Below are 24,150 nucleotides of genomic sequence, written 5' to 3'. Positions count from 1 at the left end.
TCAAGAGTCTTCTCCAACACCACAGTTCAAAAGCATCAATTCTTCAGCACTCAGCTTTCTTCACAGTCCAACTCTCACATCCATACATGACCACTGGAAAAACCATAGCCTTGACTAAACGGACCTTTGTTGTCAAAGTAATGATCACTGAGGAAGGCTTTCTTATCTTTCCTTGCTATTCTTTGGAACTCTGCATTCAGATGCTTATATCTTTCCTTTTCTCCTTTGTTTTTCTCTTCTCTTCTTTTCACAGCTATTTGTAAGGCCTCCCCAGACAGCCATTTTGCTTTTTTGCATTTCTTTTCCATGGGGATGGTCTTGATCCCTGTCTCCTGTACAATGTCATGAACCTCAGTCCATAGTTCATCAGGCACTCTATCTATCAGATCTAGTCCCTTAAATCTATTTCTCACTTCCACTGTATAATCATGAGGGATTTTGTTCAGGTCATACCTGAAGGGTCTAGTGGTAGACCTTTCCCTACTTTCTTCCATTTAAGTCTGAATTTGGCAATAAGGAGTTCATGATCTGAGCCACAGTCAGCTCCCAGTCTTGTTTTTGCTGACTGTATAGAGCTTCTTCATCTTTGGCTGCAAAGAATATAATCAGTCTGATTTTGGTGTTGGCCATCTGGTGATGTCCTTGTGTAGAGTCTTCTCTTGTGTTGTTGGAAGAGGGTGTTTGCTATGACCAGTGTGTTCTCTTAGCAAAACTCTATTAGCCTTTGCCCTGCTTCATTCTGTATTCCAAGGCCGAATTTGCCTGTTACTGTAGGTGTTTCTTGACTTCCTACTTTTGCATTCCAGTCCCCTAAAAGGAAAAGGGCATCTTTTTTGGGTGTTAGTTCTAAAAGGTCTTGTAGATCTTCATAAAACCATTCAACTTCAGCTTCTTCAGCGTTACTGGCTGGGGCATAGACTTGGATTACTGTGATATTGAATGGTTTGCCTTGGAAACAAACAGAGATCATTCTGTCGTTTTTGAGACTGCATCCAAGTACTGCATTTCGGACTCTTGTTGACCGTGATGGCTACCCATTTCTTCTAAGGGATTCCTGCCCACAGTAGTAGATATAATGGTCATCTGAGTTAAAGTCACCAATTCCAGTCCATCTTAGTTCTCTGATTCCTAGAATGTCGACATTCACTCTTGCCATCTCCTGATTGACCACTTCCAATTTGCCTTGATTCATGGACCTAACATTCTAGGTTCCTATGCAATATCGCTGTTTACAGCATTGGACCTTGCTTTTATCACTAGTCACATCCACAACTGGGTATCGTTTTTGCTTTGGCTCCATCCCTTCATTCTTTCTGGAGTTATTTCTCCACTGATCTCCAGTAGCATACTGGGCACCTACCGACCTGGGGAGTTCCTCTTTCAGTATCCTATCATTTTGCCTTTTCATACTGTTCATGGGGTTCTCAAGGCAAGAATACTGAAGTGGTTTGCCATTCTCTTCTCCAGTGGACCACGTTCTGTCAGACCTCTCCACCATGACCCGCCCGTCTTAGGTGGCCCCACAGGGCATGGCTTAGTTTCATTGAGTTAGACAAGGCTGTGGTCCTAATGTGATTAGATTGACTAGTTTTCTGTGTGTATGGTTTTAGTGTGTTTGCCCTCTGATGCCCTCTGGCAACACCTACTGTCTTACTTGGGTTTCTCTTACCTTGGACGTGGGGTATCTCTTCATGGCTGCTCCAGCAAAGCGCAGCCATTGCTCCTTACCTTGGACGAGGGGTATCTCCTCACCGCCACCCCTCCTGATCTTAAACATGGAGTAGCTCCTCTCGGCCCTCTGTGACTGGATGCAGTTGTGCAGCCGTCTAGAATCTGTATCTCTAAATATCTGGTTTATATCTTTTAAATGTCTTAATGTAATTAAATGTAACATTAACAGTAAAACTTGGTGTAACAGTGTAACTAATTAACATTAAAAGTTAATATTCTCAGTGCTTTCCAGGAGCCAGGAAGAGAATGGGGAGTGAATTGTCTGATTGACAAGTACAGGGTTTTCTTTTGAGGTGATGGAAACAATTTTATAACTTGATATAGGTGGTGATTGCATACCATTGTAAACTTACTAAATGACAATGAATTTTACACTTTAAAATAGTTATTTTTATGTTGGGAGAATTTCACATCAATTGAAAAATGCCTTACGCACATATAAGAAGCAGAATTGTGTCAGGGTCTTGAAAAGGACCAAATTACCATACGAATTAAGGAAAAGTCTTCCCTCTTCGGAGTGCTTTCAGGTATATTTATCCATTTGAGACTCAAAGCTTAAAAATTCTTTGCTATTTAAGATATTTTTAATTAATTTTTAAAATCAATTAATTTACTTAGCCACATTGGGTCTTAGTTTTGATGGCAGGATCTTCACTGGGTCATGCAGGATCTTTGATTTAGATGCACAGACTCTCAAGTTAGGGCAGTTGAGCTCAGTAGGTACTTCCCATTTTATAGGATCTTAGTTCCCTGACTAGGGATTGTACCCAAGTCCTGCATTGCAAGGCAGATTGTTAACCACTGGACTATCAGGGAAGTCCCAAGATATTTTTAATTAACTTTTTAAAAATTTTGGCTGTACTAGTCTTCCTTGTGGTGAGCGGGGGCTTAGTTGCCCTGCAGCGTGTGTGCATGTGTGGTCAGTTGCTCAGTCTGTCCATCTGACTCTTTGCAACCCCTGTGTCATTGGAAAATGGATTCTTAACCACTGGACCCCCAAGGAGGTCCCTCTAATTATGTGGTTAGATTGTTTAAGTTTAAAAAAAAAAAAGTTTTTTAAAGATGGTAATATTCCTGCTTGTTTTTATTTTGTTACTTACACTACTTTCACCCCGTCAACAAACCTAATTGGCTGTTTACTCTATGCCTGGCCCTTTGCTATGTGCTAGGTATGTGTTGGAGAAGACCCTTGAGAGTCCCTTGGACTGCGAGGAGATCCAACCAGTCCATTCTAAACGAAATCAGTCCTGAGTGTTCATTGGAAGGACTGATGCTGAAGCTGAAACTCCAATACTTGGGCCACCTCATGCGAAGAGTTGACTCATTGGAAAAGACTCTGATGCTGGGAGGGATTGGGGGCAAGAGGAGAAGGGGATGACAGAGGATGAGATGGCTGGATGGCATCACCGACTAGATGGACATGAGTTTCAGTGAACTCTGGGAGTTGGTGATGGACAGGGAGGCCCGGCGTGCTGTGATTCATGGGGTCGCAAAGAGTCAGACACGACTGAGTGACTGAACTGAACTGAGGGATGTAAAAGTGATCCAGGCATAGTTCCTGTCTTCAAGGTATATTTGTAGTCCATTAATATAATGGTGTAAGTATAGCAGTACAGTACTACACAGAGAGGTATGGTGTTAGCACAGAGCAGATGATTTACTCTGCCTAAACAGGTGTGTCAGGGAATGTAAAATCACTCTAAGTAGTAGTGTTAGTTGCTCAGTCGTGTTTGACTCTTTGAGATCCCATGGACTGTAGCCCACCAGGCGCTTCTGTCCATGGGATTCTCCAGGCAAGAATACTGGAGTGGATTGCCATTCCCTTCTCCAGAGGATCTTCCCAACCCAGGGATCAAACCTGGGTCTCCTGCACTGCAGGCAGATTCTTTACCATTTGAGCTACAGGGAAGACCAAAATCACTCTAAAGCGGGGGCCAAATGGTAATTTAGTCCTTAGGGATGACTACTGCCAGGGCAGTAGAAGACAGCACAACCAGTAGAAAGTCCCAGAGAGATGGAAGTACTGTAGGTTTAGGAATTGCAGATACTTCAGCGAGGTTGAAAGAAAGTGTACATACTCAAAAGTGCAGTGCAAAGAGGGCTAGAAAGGGGCCTTTGTTAGTTGGGCTCTAAGCCAGGTTAGGGAGCTCAGGCCTGGTCATTTCCAATGGTTCTCAACATTGGCTGCAGCTGGGGAGTTTTAAAAAACACATCAGTGAATGGGCTTCTCCACCCAGAGGTTTCTGATTTAATTGGTTTGGGGAACAACCTAGCTTTAAGATTTTTAAATACTCCCTCAGTTCAGTCAGTTCAGTCTCTCAGTCGTTTCCGACTCTGCAACCCCATGAATTGCAGCACGCCAGGCCTCCCTGTCCATCACCATCTCCTGGAGTTCACTGAAACTCACGTCCATCGAGTCTGTGATGCCATCCAGCCATCTCATTGTCTGTCGTCCCCTTCTCCTCCTGCCCCCAATCCCTCCCAGCATCAGAGTCTTTTCCAATGAGTCATCTCTTCTCATGAGGTGGCCAAAGTACTGGAGTTTCAGCTTTAGCATCATTCCTTCCAAAGAACACCCAGGGCCGATCTCCTTTAAAGTGGACTGGTTGGATCTCCTTGCAGTCCAAGGGACTCTCAAGAGTCTTCTCCAACACCACAGTTCAAAAGGATCAATTCTTCGGCACTCAGCTTTCTTCACAGTCCAACTCTCGCATCCATACGTGACTACTGGAAAAACCATAGCCTGGACTAGACAGACCTTTGTTGGCAAAGTAATTAATCACAATGGTATGATCACTCACCTAGAGCCAGACATCCTGGAATGTGAAGTCAAGTGGGCCTTAGAAAGCATGACTACGAACAAAGCTAGTGAAGGTGATGGAATTCCAGTTGAGCTATTTCAAATCCTGAAAGATGATGCTGTGAAAGTGCTGCACTCAATATGCCAGCAAATTTGGAAAACTCAGCAGTGGCCACAGGACTAGAAAAGGTCAGTTTTCATTCCAGTCCCAAAGAGAGGCAATGCCAAAGAACGCTCAAACTACCACTCAATTGGACTCATCTTACACGCTAGTAAAGTAATGCTCAAAATTCTCCAAGCCAGGCTTCAGCAATATGTGAACCGTGAACTTCCAGATGTTCAAGCTGGTTTTAGGAAAGGCAGAGGAACCAGAGATCAAATTGCCTATATCCGCTGGATCATGGAAAAAGCAAGAAAGTTCCAGAAAAACGTCTATTTCTGCTTTATTGACTATGCCAAAGCCTTTGACTGTGTGGATCACAATAAACTGTGGGAAATTCTGAAAGAGATGGGAATACCAGACCACCTGACCTGCCTTTTGAGAAGCCTATATGCAGGTCAGGAAGCAACAGTTAGAACTGGACATGGAACAATAGACTGGTTCCAAATAGGAAAAGAAATACGTCAAGGCTGTATGTTGTCACCCTGCTTATTTAACTTCTATGCAGAAGACATCATGCGAAATGCTGTGCTGGAAGAAGCACAAGCTGGAATCAAGATTGCCGGGAGAAATATCAATAACCTCAGATATGCAGATGACACCACCCGTATGGCAGAAAGTGAAGAGGAACTAAAAAGCCTCTTGATGAGAGTGAAAGAGGAGAGTGAAAAAGTTGGCTTAAAGCTCAGCATTCAGAAAACGAAGATCATGGCATCTGGTCCCATCACTTCATGGGAAATAGATGGGGAAACAGTGGAAACAGTGTCAGACTTTATTTTGGGGGGGCTCCAAAATCACTGCAGATGGTGATTGCAGCCATGAAATTAAAAGATGCTTACTCCTTGGAAGAAAAATTATGACCAACCTAGGTGAGTCCAAAATCACTGCCATCTGTGACTGTAGCCATAAGACGCTGCAGAAAGACACCTTGGAAGAAAAGCTATGACAAACCTAGACAGCATATTAAAAAGTAGAGACACCACTTTGCCCACAAAGGTCTATATAGTCAAAGCTATGGATTTTCCAGTAGTCATGTACAGATGTGAGAGTTGGACCATAAAGAAGGCTGAGCACCAAAGAATCGATCCTTTCAAACTGTGGAGCTGGAGAAGACTCTTGAGAGTCCTTTGGACTACAAGGAAATCAAACCAGTCAATCCTAAAGGAAATCAATCCTGAATATTCATTGGAAGGTTTGATACTGAAACTGAAGTTCCAATACACTGGCCACCTGATGTGAAGAGCCAACTCAGCAGAAAAGATCCTAATGCTGGGAAAGATTAAGGGCAAGAGGAGAAGGGGGTGACAGGATTTGTTGATTGGATGGCATCACCGACTCAATGGACATGAGTTTGAGCAAGCCCCAGGAGATGGTGAAGGACAGGGAAGCCTGGCATACTGCAATCCATGGGGTTGCCAAGAGTCGGACATGACTTAGCAACTGAACAGCAACAACAGGTGAGTACCTAAGGTGAGAATCACTGGTATATAGGTCAAGGGGGCGCCACTAAAGTGTTTTGTTTCTAATATTTATTTAATTTAGACTGTGCTGGGTCTTGGCTGCAGGGCTTCCCAAGTGCATGGAAAAGAATCCACCTGCCAGTGCAGGAGATGCAGGTTCAGTCCCTGGGTTTGGAAGATCCTCTGGAGAAGAAAATGGCAACCCTCTCCAGTATCCTTGCCAGGAAAATTCCATGGACAGAGGAGCCTGGTGAGCTGCAGTCCATGGTGTTGCAAAGAGCCAGACATGACTGAGCTTGCACACAAGGCGGGGGTGGGGCTGGGGTGGGTGGGTAGTCTTAGTTGGGGCTCATGGGCTCTTCCATCTTTGTTGTGATATGCGGGACCCAGCATGAGAACACTTAGGTGCGGCATGTAGGATCTATATCCCTGACTAGGGATTAACATAGGCCCCCTGCTTTGGGAGCACGTAATCTTAGCCTCTGGACCACCCGGAAAGTCCCAAAGTGGTTTTTTAATTTTATGTGGATAAGGACAAAATCTGATGTGTATTTTAGAGCAGCAGTTCCCTAAGTTGCCCAAAGGTAAGGATTACCTGAGACACTTGACTCCTAGGCCCCACCCTTGACCCAAGGAATGAAATCTTCAGGAGAAGAACTTAGGAATTTTGTTAATCTCTGTTTCAAGTGATATTTAACCTCAAGCAAGTCAGAGATGTTTCTGGCAGTGTTTCTCAAATTTTAAGAGCATAGAAATCACCAGGACACATGTATACCTGTGGCAGATTCATTTTGATACTTGGCAAAACTAATACAATTATGTAAAGTTTAAAAATAAAAAAAAATTAAAAAAAATGCAGTCTGGTGTTGGGTCTGAGATTTTGCTTTTTTAACAAGCTCTTACCTAACACCAGTGCTGCTAGGCCAAGGACTGTGCTTTGAATAACAAGTTTTAGAAATCTGGAAGCTATGTGGAGGACTGATTAGAGGATGTTTAGCCTGATGAGAGACAAGTTAGTCATTTTTAACTTGGTAAATTTTACCACCTTCAGGGACATTGGCAATGACATTTTTGCATTTTGGTTTGTCACAACTGGGTATGAGAGGTGGTGCCCAGTAGGTAGCTAGCAGACAGGAGCCAAAGATGCTGCTAAACATCCTACACTGTACTGGGCAGGCTCACAATAAAGAATTATCCAGCCCTAGTATCAGTGCCAATCCCTGAATTAAGGAAACTTTTACCTGGGCAGGAAGAGCTCTGTGTTTTAATGTCCTAGTAGTGGAGATAGAAAAGAAACCACCAAGGGTTACCCAACTGAGCAGGTATGGAGTCCTAGTCAGTGATGGCTTCATAAAGAAGATGACTTTCCAGGAAGGATTCATCGTAATAGATTCCAGGTGGGATAACTAATAACACACGTGGGATTATTTGGTGTTGATGATAGATCCTTAATATGTTGAAGAAAATGTTCCTGAGGTTTCAGATTCTACCTGTGTCAGTGGTTCCATCACATTTTCCCATGAATCACCTTTGCAGGTTTATTAACTATGCAGATTTAAAGTGTAGTACACAAACAGCTTTGTTAAGCATCCCAGGCTGCTATTCTTACCCAGGAAGCTCAGAAGGTACCAATCTAATGATCAGAAATACAGAGATCTGGGTTCAAACATCTGCTCTGGCACTGTCTCACCAAACCAAGTGGAACTTAATTGCTTACTCACCTCAGTTAGGTCACCATCACTTCAGGAAATAATTATGGAAAATAACATTCATTGTAGAAAACAGATTATATATAAGCAAAAAAATAAAAACTATATTCCCACCAAACAGAGGTCACCTTTTCAAATTTAAAAAACATTGTTTTTTCACATGAGGAAATTGTATAAATCTTGTTTTATACTATGATGAATTTTTCCCAGCTTCATTGAGGTATAATTTACATAGAATAAAATATACCCATCTTAAGTGTACAGTTTGATGAATTTTAGTAATTATGTATGATTGTATAACTACCACCACAATCTTCATCATACTGTGCTTTGCTTTATTGATTTTTACAGATAATTGCTTTTTTTTTTTTTTTTAACAAATTGAAAGTTTGTGGCAACTCTGCATCAAGCAAGTCTTTTGGACTTTTGCAACAGTATTTGCTCCTTTTGAATTAGAGTTTTCATCTTTTCCAGATATATGCCCAGGAGTGGGATTGCTGAATCACATGGCAACTCTATTTTTAGTTTTTTAAGGAACCTCCATATTGTTTTCCATAATGACTGCGCTTCAGTGACCTCTTGATGTGAATCTTCCTAGACTTTTTTTCAGTGAATTTATTATGTATTTTTAAAGTATTAATAAAAATGGATCATATATGTAACTTCATATATCCTTTTTGGTGGTGGTGGTTTAGTTGCTAAGTCGTGTCCGACTCTTGTGATCCCATGGACTGTAATCTGCCAGTCTCCTCAGTCCATAGTATTGTCCAAGCAAGAATACTGGAGTGGGTTGCCATTTCCTTCTCCAGGGGATCTTCCCAGCCCAGGAATCAAACCCGGGTCTCCTGCATTGCAGGCAGATTCTGTACCTATTGAGCCATGAGGGAAGACTATATCCTTTTTGCAATGTCTAAGTTTTACCTCTCTGACAGTATTAATGCTTGTGTTCCAAAGGATTATTATTATTTTTTTAGTATTCATTTGTTTGACTGCTTTGAGTCTTAGTAGCGGCACATAGGGTTTTCATTGTGTCATTCAGGATCTGTTCACTGTGACGCACGGATTCTTTACTTGTGGTGTGTGAGCTCCAGAGCAGGCAGCCAGTGAATTATTTATGTTATCGTCAAACAAGGAAAGATTAGCACAGTCACTGCAGCCACTGCAGGAGGTATTCTCGACAAGATGAAGCACAACATTCTGGACCACTATTCTCAGGCCAGTGAGTACTCAGCCAAATATATCAGGAACTGCATCACCAGTTTAGTGCAAGACCAGACAAGTACTTCACTCTGGGGCTCCCCTCTGGGAGCACCCCCACTTGGCTGCTACAAGAAGCTGATTGAGTACTATAAGAATGAAGACCTGTCCTTCCAATATTGAAGACTTTCAACATGGATGAGTATGTGGGCCTTCCTTGAGACCACTGGGAGAGTTACCACTCCTTCATGTGAGACACCTTCCTCAAACACATTGACATCCTCCCAGAAAACACCCAAATTCTGGATGGGAATGTAGTTGGCCTACAGGCTGAGTGTGATGCCTTTGAAGAGACAATCAAGGCTGCAGGTAGGGATTGAGCTGTTTGTTGGAGGGATGGGCCTTGATGAACACATTGCCTTTTACAAGTCAGGCTCCAGTCTGTTGTCCAGGACCCATGTGAAGATGCTGGCCATGGACACCATCCTGGCCAGTGCTAGGTTCTTCAGTGGTAATCTCACCAAGGTGCCCACCATGGCCCTGACAGTGGGCATGGGCACTGACTGTCATGGGTGCTAGAGAGGTGGTGATCCTCATCACAGGGTTCACAAGGTGTTTGCTCTGCACAAGGCCATTGAGGAGGGAGTGAACCATCTGTGGACCATGTTTGTCTTCCCACAGCATCCCCACATGGTACTTATGTGTGATGAGGATGCCACCCTGGAGATGAAAGTGAAGATTGTCAAGTATTTCAGAGATTTAAAGCTTGTTCATAACAAGTTGGTGGACCCCCTGTGCAATATCAAAGAGAAAGAAACAGAAAAGCCAGCCTTTTAAGAAGCCATACACTGATTAGCTGATGCTACTTGTAGTCTCAAGGACCTCACTGGGACAGGTGGGTCTCTCTGAAGATTGTCTTTAGGAGGACAGAATTGTTTTTCTTTAATCTAGTATGGTTACTAGCTAAATGGGTGAACTTGTTCTTGGTGGTGCAGTGTGGAGTCTAGTCATGGAATTCAGCTAATTTATAATTTAATCAGAAAAAAAATCACTACATAATTTTGATGTTTGCCCCACAGATTCGGGGTTTTTAACTTTTTATTGTGCCTCTAACACTGTTCATGTGTACAATATACTCCCGTCAGGAATGTCTATCATTACATGCACTGATTCTCAATTGAGAGGGAGCTTGGGGCTTATGTGTATTGGACAAAACCTCTTTGGAAAGTCTTAAAAGCCTGTCTTCCTGCCCCTTGTTTTAGAATCATTGTTCCGGATCAAGGAACAAACTCAATGTCTAAAATCAGTGTAAGGCAGCAGTCCCTTTAGTCAGTAACATGTGCCATGGGACGAAAACTCTCCCTCACTGTTTTTCCCCAGCTAGGAAAACTTTGCCCAGCCGTTTTTTTCTGCTCTCTCAGTTGGCCTTTTCATGAACTCAGAGGCCTCCTTGAGAGAGGATTCGGGTGGGTGGGGCTAAAGAGAAGGCTTTTGCCTATGAACTCAGTGCCTCAAGTGGCCCAGCCTCATCAGACTCCTATCTCTCAGGGACGCTCCAGCACCAGGAGAAAGGCAGAGATCCTGTGTTTTGTTCCAAGGTCTCACTATGGTGCCTCTCTTATATACACTCATTCATATGTAGGAAGTTCATGGGGGCAACAGACACAACCAAGATTCAATGTTATGTTGAGCCAGGGGTATGGGGTCAGGGGAAATAGCTCAATTATGAGTTTAGAAACAATACCAGAGATACGTGTTTTCTGTGTCCCTAAGAGTTGACCGCCAAGAAATATATCAAGTGCTTCTACAGTCGTCTAATATCCTTTCTCCACTTAAAATGTTCTGCCCTTCTAACCTCCTGGGTCTGTGTGGTGTGGTCTGATGTTCCCAGAACATCAGGAAGTACACTTTTGCCCCGTTACCCTTCACTCCTTGTTCACAGGATGAGTCTATCGCTCTGCCTTCCATTCCCTCTTATGCCTTGATGGTCTAGATGCTGCCTTCTCCTCCTCCCAGTGTTTGTGTCTGTTTGAAGTCGCTCCTGCCTCTATTTCTGGAAAGGTCTTTCAGAGCCTGGCTCAGGCTTTAACTGCTGTGTTTGGTACCAGCGTTTCCTTTTTAGCTTTTATACGTGATTGTGCTGTCCTTCTGTTTTTTTGTTTTTGTTTCATTTTTAAAGTTTATTATTATAGATATATTTATTTTTGGCTGCACTGGGTCTTCGTTGCTGCATGTGGGCTTTCTCTAGTTGAGTCAAGCGGGGGCTGCTCTCTAGTTGCAGTGTGCAGGCTTCTCACTGTGGGGGCTTCTAATTGCAGTGGCTTCTGTTGTGGAGCACAGGCTTTAGGGCATTCAGGCTTCAGTGGTTGCAGCTCTCAGGCTCGGGAGCACAGGCTCAGTAGTTGTGGCACATGGGCTTAGTTGCCCTGCAGTATGTGGAATCTTCTTCAACCAAGAATCGAACCCATGTCCCCTGCATTGGCAGATGGATTCTTAACCACTGGACCACCAGGGAAGTCCTGTCATTCTGTTTTAACCTAATGAATCAATGGACTTATTTTACAGTGTGATATTTTCTATTAAATCTAGTACTTTCAAGGAAAAAATAAAGATTTAAAAGGTTTTAGATTTATTTCTTTGTTGAATTTGTTTTAGATACTGGCATTTGCAATAAATTTAGTGAGTCTAATGTTTGCAAAGTTAAGAATTAGACACTATTTAATCTATAATATTATGATGCAAGTTGGCTAAAATACGAGATATTGATTACATAATGGAGTACCCCTTACTCCCTTACTTCATTTGGGTCTCTGCTGCAAGTTGGCTAAAATACGAGATATTCATTATATAGTGGAGTACCTCTTACTTCATTACTTCATTTGGGTCTCTGCTCAAGTGTCAGGTCATAGCACTTCCCAGCCTTTCCTATACTCTTACTTAGCATGTTTTCTTTTTCTTCCCAGAATGTATAATCTACTCATTTGTTATCTGAATCTACCACTAGTGAATGAAGCACCATGTAGGGGGAACATTTTTTCTGTAGTTTTCCCAGAGGATAGAATGACGCGTTGAAGGAAGTATGGACTCAACATTTGCTGAATTAGGGAACTGAAGAAAGAGGCTTAGTGATGCTTTCTCTGTTGTTGTTTTTTTTTGGTGGTTTTCTTGGCCTCTTGGCATGTGGGATGTTAGTTCCCCAAACCAGGGGTTGAACTCTCACCCCACACGCCCCCCACTGCAGTGGAAACATAGAGTCTTAACCACTGGACCACCAGGAAAGTCCCCAGGTTGCTTTTTATAATAATTATATCTCACATGTACTAAGCACGTACATACTACAATGAACAAGGGGGCATATTTGTTGTTGTTCAGCCACTAAGTCACGTCCAATTCTTTGTGACTGCAGCCACGAAATTAAAAGACACTTACTCCTTGGAAGAAAAGCTATGACCAACCTAGACAGCATGTTAAAAAACAGAGACATTACTTTGCCAACAAAGGTCCACATAGTCAAAGCTATGGTTTTTCCAGTAGTCATGTATGGATATGAGAGTTGGACCATAAAGAAGGCTGAAAACCGAAGAATTGTTGCTTTTGAACTGTGGTGTTGGAGAAGACTCTTGAGAGTCCCCTGGACTGCAAGGAGGTCAAACCAGTCAATCCTCAAGGAAATCAGTCCTGAATATTCATTAGAAGGACTGATGCTGAAGCTGAAGCTCCAGTACTTTGGCTATCTGATGCAGAGAGCTGACTCATTAGAAAGAGACCCTGATGCTGGGCAAGATTGAAGGCAGGAGAAGAAGGGGACAAGAGAGGATGAGACAGTTGGATGGCATCAACGGACTTGAGTTTGAGCAAGCTCCAGGAGACGGTGAAGGACAGTGGAGCCTTGCATGCTGCAGCCCGTGGGGTCACACAGAGTCAAACATGACTGAGTGACTAAACAATGTAATAAGTGAGTGACAAAATGTACTAAGCATTTTCTATGTGCCACACCAAATTCCCATAAAACCTTAAAACAAAACTGTTTACAGAGGAAGAAATTAAAGAGAGTATGTAACTTGCCCAAGGTCACAAGATTCAAACCCAAGCACTCTGGTTCTATAGTCCCATTTTTAAAAAATTCAATGAAATCGGGGGTTTTGTGTGGTAACATATGGATAACATAAAACTGATCATTTAATCATTTTAAGTATACAGTTTACTGGCATTAACATTCATGTTGTACAGCCAATCTCCAGAACTACTTCATCTTGCAAAACTGTAACTTTATACCCATTAAACAACAGCTCCCTTTTCCCTGTCCCTCCCTGCCCCTAGCAACCACCATTCTACTTTCTGTTTCTCTTATTTTGACTACTTTAGATGCTTCACCTAGGTGAAATCATACAGTACTTTTTCTTTTCTGATTGGCTTATTTCACTTAGCATAATATCCTCTGGGTTCATGCATGTTGTAGCATGTGTGAGGATTTCCTTCCTTCTAAAGATGAGTAAATATGCCATTATGTATACTGGCATACACATTTTGTTTATCCATTCACCCTTGGATGGACTGCAGCCCAATTCTAATCTGTAAACTTTTCAAAACTGTGTCTTTTGATATTAATCTTGAGGTGACAGATTGTGGGAAGTACCAACTGTCTAAGCTTCTCTGTCTTCTGTGGGAAACATTTTTACTTCTTTCTGTTTTGGAACAGATCTTCTCACCCCCATCACACATACAGGAAATTCAACTTGTTGAAACCTTTCCATCCAAAAAGTTGCTCACAACAAATATTTGGGGATGGAGAGGGGTTGTTCAGTGGTCCAGTAACAATCTTCTCCCTTCAGTCCTTCACTTCCAAACCCTCTCTCCCAGTTGCCTCTTGGGAGCCCTAGATTCCTTGCCTTTATTACATGTTCCCTAAATTTCCTACTTTACCATCAGCTTTCACCAACATCCTGAAAATTGAGTCAGGTTGGCACTGAAAAGGGTCTTTTTCTCCAAGGAACCCTGCTCTCCTGCTCAGAATCCAGTGCCAGCTTATTCCCAGATACTCAGAGCACACTAGATGGGAGAATGTTCAGTGCCCTAAAGCTGCCTCACATGTAAATTATACTTCTAATTAGTAGGGAAAATTGATGTTTTCTCAGTCTTTTGAAAATATGTGAATAAGAGCATCTTACTGTTTTGTTTTCAGTTGTTTTTGTTTATTTTGGCTGCAGCATGTGGGATCTTAGTTCCCTGACTAAGAATCGAACCCTCATTCCCTGCATTGAAAGTGGGGAGTCTTAGCCACTGGACCACCAGGGAAGTCCCCCAAATAAGAGTATCTTAAACATTACTATGTGTATTGACATACTCTAACTCACAATATAGGAAAACACAATACAGTAAGTCCCCTACAAATGAACAAGTTCCATTCCAAGAGTGTGTTTGCAAGTCCAATTTGTTCATAAGTCCAACAAAGTTAGCCTAGGTACCCAACTAACATAATTGACTATATAGTACTATACTGTAAATAGGTTTATAATACTTTTCACACAAATAATACATAAAAAACAAAGACAAAAAATAAAACATTTTTAATCTTACAGTACAGTACCTTAAAAAGTACAGTAGTACAGTACAGCACCTGGCACAGAGGGGCTGGCATCCAGTGGACAGGCAAGAAGAGTTACGGACTGGAGGAGGGAGAGGGTGGGAGATGGTAGAGCTGAAGGATCATCAGCAAAAAGAGGAGGGCAAGCTGCAATATCACTCACGCTTGACACTGATGGCACAGGTTCTGGTTCCTTGCTGGATTCAGCTCTATCTACCCACTTGACATGAGTTTGAGTAAGCTCTGGGAGTTGGTGATGGACAGGGAATCCTAGAGAGCTGCAGGTCACAGGGTCACAAAGAGTCGGACACGACTGAGCGAATGAACCCGCTTGAAAAAATGGTCCAGTGATGACTGGGTCAAAGTGAAAGTGAAGTCGCTCAGTTCTGTCCAACTCTTTGCGACCCTGTGGACTGTAGCCCACCAGGCTCCTCCTTCCATGGGATTCTCCAGGCTAGAATACTGGAGTGGGTTGCCGTTTCCTTCTCCAGGGGATCTTCCCAACCCAGGGATTGAACCCAGGTCTCCCGCATTGCAGGCACACACTTTAACCTCTGAGCCACCTGGGAAGCCTGTGATGACTAGGTATTGGCTCTTTTTTTCTCATTGTAGATGACATGGTAGCACTGGATTACATTTTGAATGGCTGCTGCATCCTTTGTGCACTGTTCTACATTCGGCTCCTGTGCCTCAGAAACTAACAGTGCCTCCTCAAATAAGGAAAATCCCCTCACCATTTCCTGTGTCATGAATCGCTTCCATTCTTCAGTTACTACTTCTTCCTCTTGTTTCTATTCGTCCTTCCTCTGGGCCTCCAATTCCATCAGGCCTTCATTAGTAAGCTCTTCGTGTTGCACAGAAAGTTCCATTATTTTCACTTGGTGCTTCTTAGCAATACCAGCTACATCACCACTCCTTTTCGCTTGCTTACAGACATCCTGGGCTTGAAAATATTGTACTACTATACTCATCTCACACGCTAGTAAAGTAATGCTCAAAATTCTCCAAGCCAGGCTTCAGCAATACGTGAACCATGAACTTCCAGATGTTCAAGCTGGTTTTAGAAAAGGCAGAGGAGTCAGAGATCAAATTGCCAACATCCGCTGGATCATCGAAAAAGCAAGAGAGTTCCAGAAAAACATCTATTTCTGCTTTATTGACTATGCCAAAGGCTTTGACTATGTGGATCACAGTAAACTGTGGAAAATTCTTCAAGAGATGGGAATACCAGACCACCTGACCTGCCTCTTGAGAAACCTGTATGCAGGTCAGGAAACAACAGTTAGAACTGGACATGGAACAACAGACTGGTTCCAAATAGGAAAAGGAGTACGTCAAGGCTGTATATTGTCACCCTGCTTATTTAACTTCTATGCAGAGTACATCATGAGAAACGCTGGACTGGAAGAAGCACAAGCTGGAATCAAGATTGCCGGGAGAAATCTCAATAACCTCAGATATGCAGATGACACCACCCTTATGGCAGAAAGTGAAGAGGAACTAAGAAGCCTCTTGATGAAAGTGAGAGAGGAGAGTGAAAAAGTTGGCTTAAAGCTCAGTATTCAGAAAACGAAGATCATGGCATCTGGTCCCATCACTTCATGGGAAATAGATGGGGAAACAGTGGAAACAGTGTCAGACTTTATTTTTGGGGCTCCAAAATCACTGCAGATGGTGACTGCATCCATGAAATTAAAAGACGCTTACTCCTTGGAAGGAAAGTCATGACCAATCAATAGCATATTGAAAAGCAGAGATATTACTTTGCCAACAAAGGTCCGTCTAGTCAAGGCTATGGTTTTTCCAGTGGTCATGTATGGATGTGAGAGTTGGACTGTGAAGAAAGCCGAGCGCCGAAGAATTGATGCCTTTGAACTGTGGTGTTGGAGAAGACTCTTGAGAGTCCCTTGGACTGCAAGGAGATCCAACCAGTCCATCCTAAAGGAGACCAGTCTTGGGTGTTCATTGGAAGGACTAATGCTGAGGCTGAAATTCCAATACTTTGGCCACCTCATGTGAAGAGTTGACTCAATGGGAAAGACCCTGATGCTGGGAGGGATTGGGGGCAGGAGAAGGGGATGACAGAGGAGATGGCTGGATGGCACACCGACTTGATGGACATGAGTTTGAGTGAACTCCAGAAGTTGGTGATGGACAGGGAGGCCTGGCGTGCTGCGATTCATGGGGTCGCAAAGAGTTGGACATGACTTAGCGACTGAACTGAACTGAACTGATTTTTTTAAAGTCTTTATTGAATCTGCTATAACATTGCTTCTCTTTTACATTTTGTTTTTTTTTCACCACGAGGCATGTTGGATTTTAGCTCCCTGAGTAGGGATCGAACCCAAACCCCTTGCATTGGAAGATGAAGTCTTAAGCACTGGACTACCAGGGAAGTTCCAGGTTTACATCTTTGAAAGTTTGCAATTTGAAGGTTTATATGTAGGGAACTTATTATATATTTGTTTTTCAAATGCAACTCTAAAGACAACCATCCAATCCCACCCAGCTTATCAGCTCTAAAGTGAAAAGTGAAAGAAAAGTGAAAGTGTTAGTTGCTTAGTTGTGTCTGACTCTCTGAAACCCCATGCCTCTAGCCCATCACGCTCCTCTGTCCATGGAATTCTCCAGGCAAGAATACTGGAATAGGTAGCCATTCCCTTTTATAGGGGATCTTCCTGATCCGGGGATTGAATCCAGGTCTCCTGCATTGCAGATGGATTCTTTACTATCTGAGCCACAAGGGAGGCCCCACCTCCCCTTAATAAAAAATCTGAAACTATTTTCCTTGTCAATCACAGTATTTAACAACTCCCAAACACTAAAATGCCTTTAGACCTTCTTGAGATAGGGTAATGTTTTTAGATGAGAAGGATTACTATGTAACAGATACTTAACTTTGAGGAAAGAATATTTTTTAAAAGATCAAAGCCTTCCTTAACATTTGAATTAATATGTACTTTTAAAATGTGATAGATGATAAATGTATATTTATTATATGATATCTTATCATATGATAATGTAATAAATGATAAATATAAATGATAGCACACTTAGAATGGAGAAATAGACAAGTATGTATGAGACTTTATTTTGTATGGTATGCAATAGCACAAGGGTTCTTGGTTGTAACCAGCTCCATGGTTGTCAGAAGTTTGGGGCCCAAACATTGCGAACCACTAAATCAAAATGTCCGACCTCAGGACATCAACTCAGGAGTGGATATCACATAGTACAAGCATGTTGGAGGTGTGTATCAAGTCTGCTAGGGCTCCCATGACAATATACCATGGACTGGGTGGCTTAAACAACAAATTCATTTTCTCAACAGTTCTGGAGGCTGGAAAACCAAAATCAAGGTGCTAGCACAGTTGGTGTTACTGAACCAGGTCCATCTGCCCAGTGTGCAGCAAGCAAAATACTGAAACGCCAAGGTTTACAGTCAAAGTTTATACATAAGACAGCCAAGTGAAGAGATGGGGGAACAAATCTCAGATCTGCCTCCCTGAAGGCAGAAGGACTGGAGTGCTTATGGGATAAGTAGGATGGTCTAAAAAGTGAGCAGGACACTGCAGAGCCCTCCTGAGTACAAAAGCTCTTCCATGTCCCCCATTTCTCATTTGTAGGAAAAAGGTTTCAGCCTTCTAGATCTTCCCTGAGTTCCAAAGGGCAGATTCAAGCAATTACCTATTACAGAAATGAGGGAATGAAGAAACAAAGGAAAAGCAGTTAAATAGAAAAGTAATGACAAGAGTGCAGCAATATAAGAATCTCTTCCTCAAGAGATACACACAACAATCCAATACATATCTTGAGTTGTTTTTATAGGAACTAAGTCTCCCCACCCAGGTGGAGGATGGTGACTTCATGTGGAGCACAAGATTCCTGGAATATAACCCATTACCTCACCATCCCCCCATCAGAAGAAAGCTATGCCCTCTGCGGCCCTCACCCAAAAGTTGGCTTTAAAAACTGTTCCCTAAAACCCCTTATCAGAGAGTTTGGGTCTTTTGAGCATGAGCTGCCCATACCCCATGTTTGGCACCTGCAATAAAAGCTGTACTTTTCATCATTCTGAAAGTGAAAGTGAAAGTCGCTCAGTCATGTCCAACTTTTGCGACCCCATGGACTATACAGTTCATGGAATTCTCCAGGCCAGAATACTGGAGTAGGTAGCTGTTTCCTTCTCCAGGGGATCTTCCCAACCCAGGGATTGAACCCAGGTCTCCTGCATTGCAGGTGGATTCTTTACCAGCTGAGCTACCAGGGAAGCCCTTTCATCACTACAACCAGGTGTTAATAAATTGGTTTTGCTGCACAGGAGGTAAGTGGACCCAAGTTCAGTTTGGTAACAGTTATGGGATAAAAGTAGCTGGAGGTAGGGGGAAAGGTGACATAATAAATATTCTGCACAGGTGCTTCTGGGTCACATACAAAGACTTTATTAGAATATTAAGAATTGCAGTTCAGGAGACATAGATTTAGGTGAAAACCAAAAGAGTGCTCAGAAGAAGAAAATGAATCAGGCTTACATGGCAAAAATCACAAGGTTGTTAGAGTTTTGTGTTTGGGTGAGAATTGTCATTGACTCTGACATAAAGAAGCATTTGTTATTAAGGAATAGGCTGCCACGAGTTGTTTTGGGGTAAGGTCAATAAGTATCTTGCATTTCTGGCAGATGTTCTGGATGCCTGTGTTAAGATAGCAATGGTCAAAAGTTCAGTTTCCCTCCAGGCTGAGATATGCACAAGTCCTGTTTCCTCAGTGGCCTTTCAGCTCCATCTTAGTGACCTCTCTTAGCAATACCTACTCCATTTTGACTTTTCTTTCACATTTCCCCCCTTTTGATCAAGATCTTTCTTTGGGAGGCATCAATGATCAACCATCTGGTTATTTGACATCAGCATCAACTTCCCCTGTGCTGGGAAGGCTCTTCCCAGAAAGTCATGTCACACAGAGGAAGGAAAATGGTGTCTATGCGAAAGATATGGTTTTAGAAAGTTTATGGCCATATTTGAGCAACAAGGAGTAATCTAGGAAGTGAGACTTCAGAGGCACTCAAAATAATAAAAGTTCAAAAACCTTTATTAAGAAGAATCTTATTGGAGTGGTCAGTCATCTCCAGATGTCTAGCTATCATTATTCCTTTTAGTATTTCTCCAAGACCTGGTATTAGGTCATTCATAGCAATTATTTATTTTTTCATATGACTTATTAATTGTATGACATTCAGCAGTTCTCAACCTTTTTAGCACCAGGGACCAGTTTTGTGATTATTCAAGTGCATTACACTTGTGCACTTTATTATTATTATTATTATTATTATTACATCAGCTCCACCTCAAATCATCAGGCATTAGATCCTGGAGGCTAGAGACTCCTGCATTAGATGGTCCATGTGGTCTGGAATCTTGGGAAAGCCGTTCACAACAGATTTCATCTGCTTCATTATCCTGACCTTTGATTAACTTTGCTTTCAGGTCTGTAGACTTGTTGTGACATCCAGGAAGGAGACGGTTCCTTCTTTAAATGAGAAACAGGAATCTATGAGTCAACGTCCTTAGGTTTAACAGCACAAATTTAGTTAACAATACCTGTCAAGGTCCCCTCCAACAAGGTTGGAAGATGTCACTGTTAAGGTGTCATTTCCAGTAGATACAGTCACCAGTCTGTTTTTTCCTGAAGGGGTGGATCTGAGATTAAGCAAAACGAAAGTCAGTGTTTTGGACCACAGAAGCTTAAATGATTAGTCATCATAAATGTGCTGTGGTAGGTAGAGTGCAAAGACAAAAAAAAAAATTTAGTTTGCCAGGAAGCCAGGAAGTACCAAGCAGTTGTTTTGGTTTTCCTGTAGCCTCCACTGTTAATTTAATTTACATCCAGTGTTTACCCATCTTAATTTCTCTGATTCAGGAGCAGTTTGTTGCCATGTTACAAGATATCAGGATAGGAAAAGTCTGACAACGAGAGGTCAATTCTTCTGAAGAAGCAGAATGGATTTCATCTACAAATGCCACAATATTTACATATTCTGTTGCTGCTGCCTTTGCATGAAAGTCAGCTAGGACTTTCCCCTTATACTCAGTCCTTTTAGTGTGAGCTTCTATTTGATGACAGACAACATTTTATGTCAGGACATATCAGACTTCTAGGAATTTCACACAATTTCTTGAACACCTAAAACACATACCCACATAGACACAACATAAAGAAGGCTAAACATTACTTATTTGACAATTCTTCCCCTACAATTTAAACATATCGAGTGCATCTAATTAGTTTAATATCTCTTCCTTTACAATGAGAGAGAATAAATCTTTGAGATCTCTGAAATATCTCTTATCTCAAGTTAGTTCTAAGTCAAAAAGAATTCATTTGGAATTTGATTTGGGGAAGTTTGTCAAAAATATCCAAAGTTTTAAAATAGTCAAATAGGATCATACATCACTATGAAACAATGCTTAGTTATTCATTTAACCAAGATAACAAAGAATTCACAGGCAAATAGGGAAGGTTGGGCTTCTCAGAGGGCTCAGAGGTGAAGAGTCCACCTGCAGTGCAAAAGAACACCTGCAATGCAGGAGACCTGAGTTGGATCCCTACATCTGGAAAATCCCCTGGAGAAGGAAATGACAACCCACTCCAGTATTCTTGCCTGGAGAATCCCATGGATAGTGGAACCTGGCAGGCTACAGTCCATGGGGTCGCAAAGAGTCAGACATCACTGAGCGACTGAACCACCACCACAGTTCTGAGCAAATCTTAGTTATCAAGAGGACTTGCATTACTTAAGTTATCATATGATAAAGACATGATTATTTTGATAAGATACAAGATGTTTGTTTTTTTCCCTAGGCATATTACTTAACGGTAAAGAAAAATCTTCCTTATTTCTTATCAAGAGCAGACAGATAGGAAAAAAATCAAAAACAAAAAACTGTCCTTTTAACAGAGGGAGAAAGCCAAACATATTACTTAAACAAAAACCTTTCATAATTTCTTATTTGAAGACCAGACCATTAGGGAAAAAAAAAAAATTATTTGTCCTTTAAACATAGAAAAACAAATTCCAGTTTTGTACCAGTTTACTTTTGATATTAAAATTCATTTAATTAAATTCATTTCAATCATTTCTAGTCTTAACCAGGCATGAAAGTCCTTTCTAAAGATTCCTTCTTCATAAACTTTCTTTTACGGAAAACAGACATCCTACTTTCCTCATATATGGAGATGTTTTTACTTATTTGTCTATTTATTTAGCTTTAATCACATATATTAGAATTTTTAAAAAATCCTTCAGCTCAATTGCTCAGTCGTGTCCAACTCTTTGTGACCCCATGGACTGCAGCATGCTAGGCCTCCCTGTCCATCACCAACTCCCGGAGCTTGCTCAAACTCATGTCCTTTGAGTCGGTGATGCCATCCAACCATCTCATCCTCTATCATCCCCTTGTCCTCCTGCCTTCAATCTTTCCCAGCATCAGGGTCTTTTCCAATGAGTCAGTTCTTCACATCAGGTGGCCAAAGTATTGGAGCTTCAGCTTCAGCATCAGTCCTTCCAATGAATATTCAGGACTGATTTCCTCTAGGATTGACTGGTTGGATCTCCTTGCAGTCCAAGGGACTCTCAAGAGTCTTCTCCAACACCAACTTAAAAATCCTTCTTAAGATTTTTAACTTCCCCACTTAAAAATCCTGAGAAAACTTTAATTTGAAAATTAATAAGAACTAAATAGCAATTATGACCTATGTTTTACATTGGCATTCTGTATATTGGCAACCTTATAAATAATTTTTATCATTTCTAGAAACATGCTTTCTCATAGAAAATTTCTCAGACTGGCATCAAATACTTTAGTTTCTCTGTAAAAAGAAGTCTATGTTCAGTAATTAATTCAATATCATCTTATTTGGAAATAGATATTCAATGAATTTAACTTAAAATTTAACTTATTACTTAATTTAGTAAAACTCTAAAGGTGTAAGTTACCAGTGAGATTTGAGAACCATTTTATTTATTTAAAATATTTATTTGGTTGCCTGGGGCCTTAGTTGCGGCACATGGGATCTTTACTTTCTGGTATGCAGGATCTTTAGCTGTGGCATGTGGGATATGGTTCCCTAACCAAGGATTGAACCCAGGCCCCGTGCTTTGGGAGCACAGAGTCTTAGCCACTGGACCACCAGGGAAGTCCCCCTGGGAAACTATTTTAAGTAATTGTTCAGTGCGTAAGTCATAGCCAACTCTTTGTGACCCCATGGATTTTAAGCAGATATATCATTGCTAAAAAGTTTGCCTAAAAACTCAACTTACTTACATTTAATTCATTTGTTCTTAACAACCATGTTTAGATCTCCTATTAAAATACTTCACTAGACATTAGATAACATCAGTCATCCTAAGTTATTTTTCTGACTGACAAATTTTGTAACAGAGATAACATGAGCTTATTTGACTTTTAGTAAACCTAAGTAGAATAAAATGTTATACTTGAGATTTTCCTGGTGATCAGGGGTTACGAATCCACCTGCCAATGCAGGAGACGTGGGTTCAATCCCTAGTCTGAGACGATTCCACATCTCCAGGGGTAACTAAGTCTATGTACCACAACTGCTGAGCCAGAGTGCTCTAGAGCCCATGAGCTACAACTGCTGAAGCTCACACGCCCTAGGGCCCGTGTTCACCACAACTAAAGAAAGATTGTGCACAGCAACAAAGACCCAGCACAGCCAGAAATTAATAATAAATAAATAAACTTATTTTTTAAAAACTCCTTAAAAAGTGTTATACTTAATGTTGGCAATGCTAACGGAATGTCTGTATTAAACCAACAAACTTAAACTAGCTTTTATTTCCTAAAGATTCACCCTAGATCACGTGAACTTGAAAAACATTTGGGTTAGGTTCTATTACATTTTTGCAAATAGACTTAATTTATATAATGCTTGTTCGTGTTAAGCCAATGCAATAGAACTCTTTTACAGATTAATTTTAGCAGCACTATCCAAAGGTAGGAAAAATACCACATATTCCCAATATATTTATATATAGACACATATGAACATGGTCTTCCCTAATAGCTCAGATAGTAAAGCATCCGCTTACAATGCAGGAGACCCAAGTTTGATCCCTGGGTCGGAAAGATCCCCTGGAAAAGGAAATGGCAACCCACTCCAGTATCTTTGCCTGGACAGTCCATGGACAGAGGAGCCTGGTGGGCTACAGTCCATGGGGTCGAAAAGAGTTGGACACGACTGAGCAACTAACACACACGCATGAACATACAGACAGATGCAAACAGAGGCCTTAAAGTTTTTGTTTTAAAACTTTTCTTAAACTGGATTTCTAGGCAAAGGCCCTTCTAGAGCAGCTTGTATTTTTATTTATTTATCTTTAGCAATTTATTTATTCACTTATTTTTATTTTTGGTTCCCGGGCCTGCCTTCCTTGCTGCTTTCAGGTTTTCTCTAGTTGCAGTGAGCGGAGGCTACTCTTCGTTGTGGTGCAT

The 24,150-nt window shown here is 41.6% G+C and overlaps 1 pseudogene; it reads left to right on the top strand.

Moving 5' to 3' along the window:
• The first annotated feature begins 6,503 nt into the window (after positions 1-6,503).
• LOC139186577 (glucosamine-6-phosphate isomerase 1 pseudogene) lies at positions 6,504-22,520 on the top strand (annotated as a pseudogene).
• Positions 22,521-24,150: the final 1,630 nt, after the last annotated feature.

Source organism: Bos indicus, chromosome 13 (genome assembly GCF_029378745.1).
Source record: "Bos indicus isolate NIAB-ARS_2022 breed Sahiwal x Tharparkar chromosome 13, NIAB-ARS_B.indTharparkar_mat_pri_1.0, whole genome shotgun sequence".
NCBI lineage: Eukaryota > Metazoa > Chordata > Mammalia > Artiodactyla > Bovidae > Bos > Bos indicus.
The sequence above is the reverse complement of the archived record's forward strand: the minus strand, read 5'-3'. Positions and strand labels throughout refer to the sequence as shown.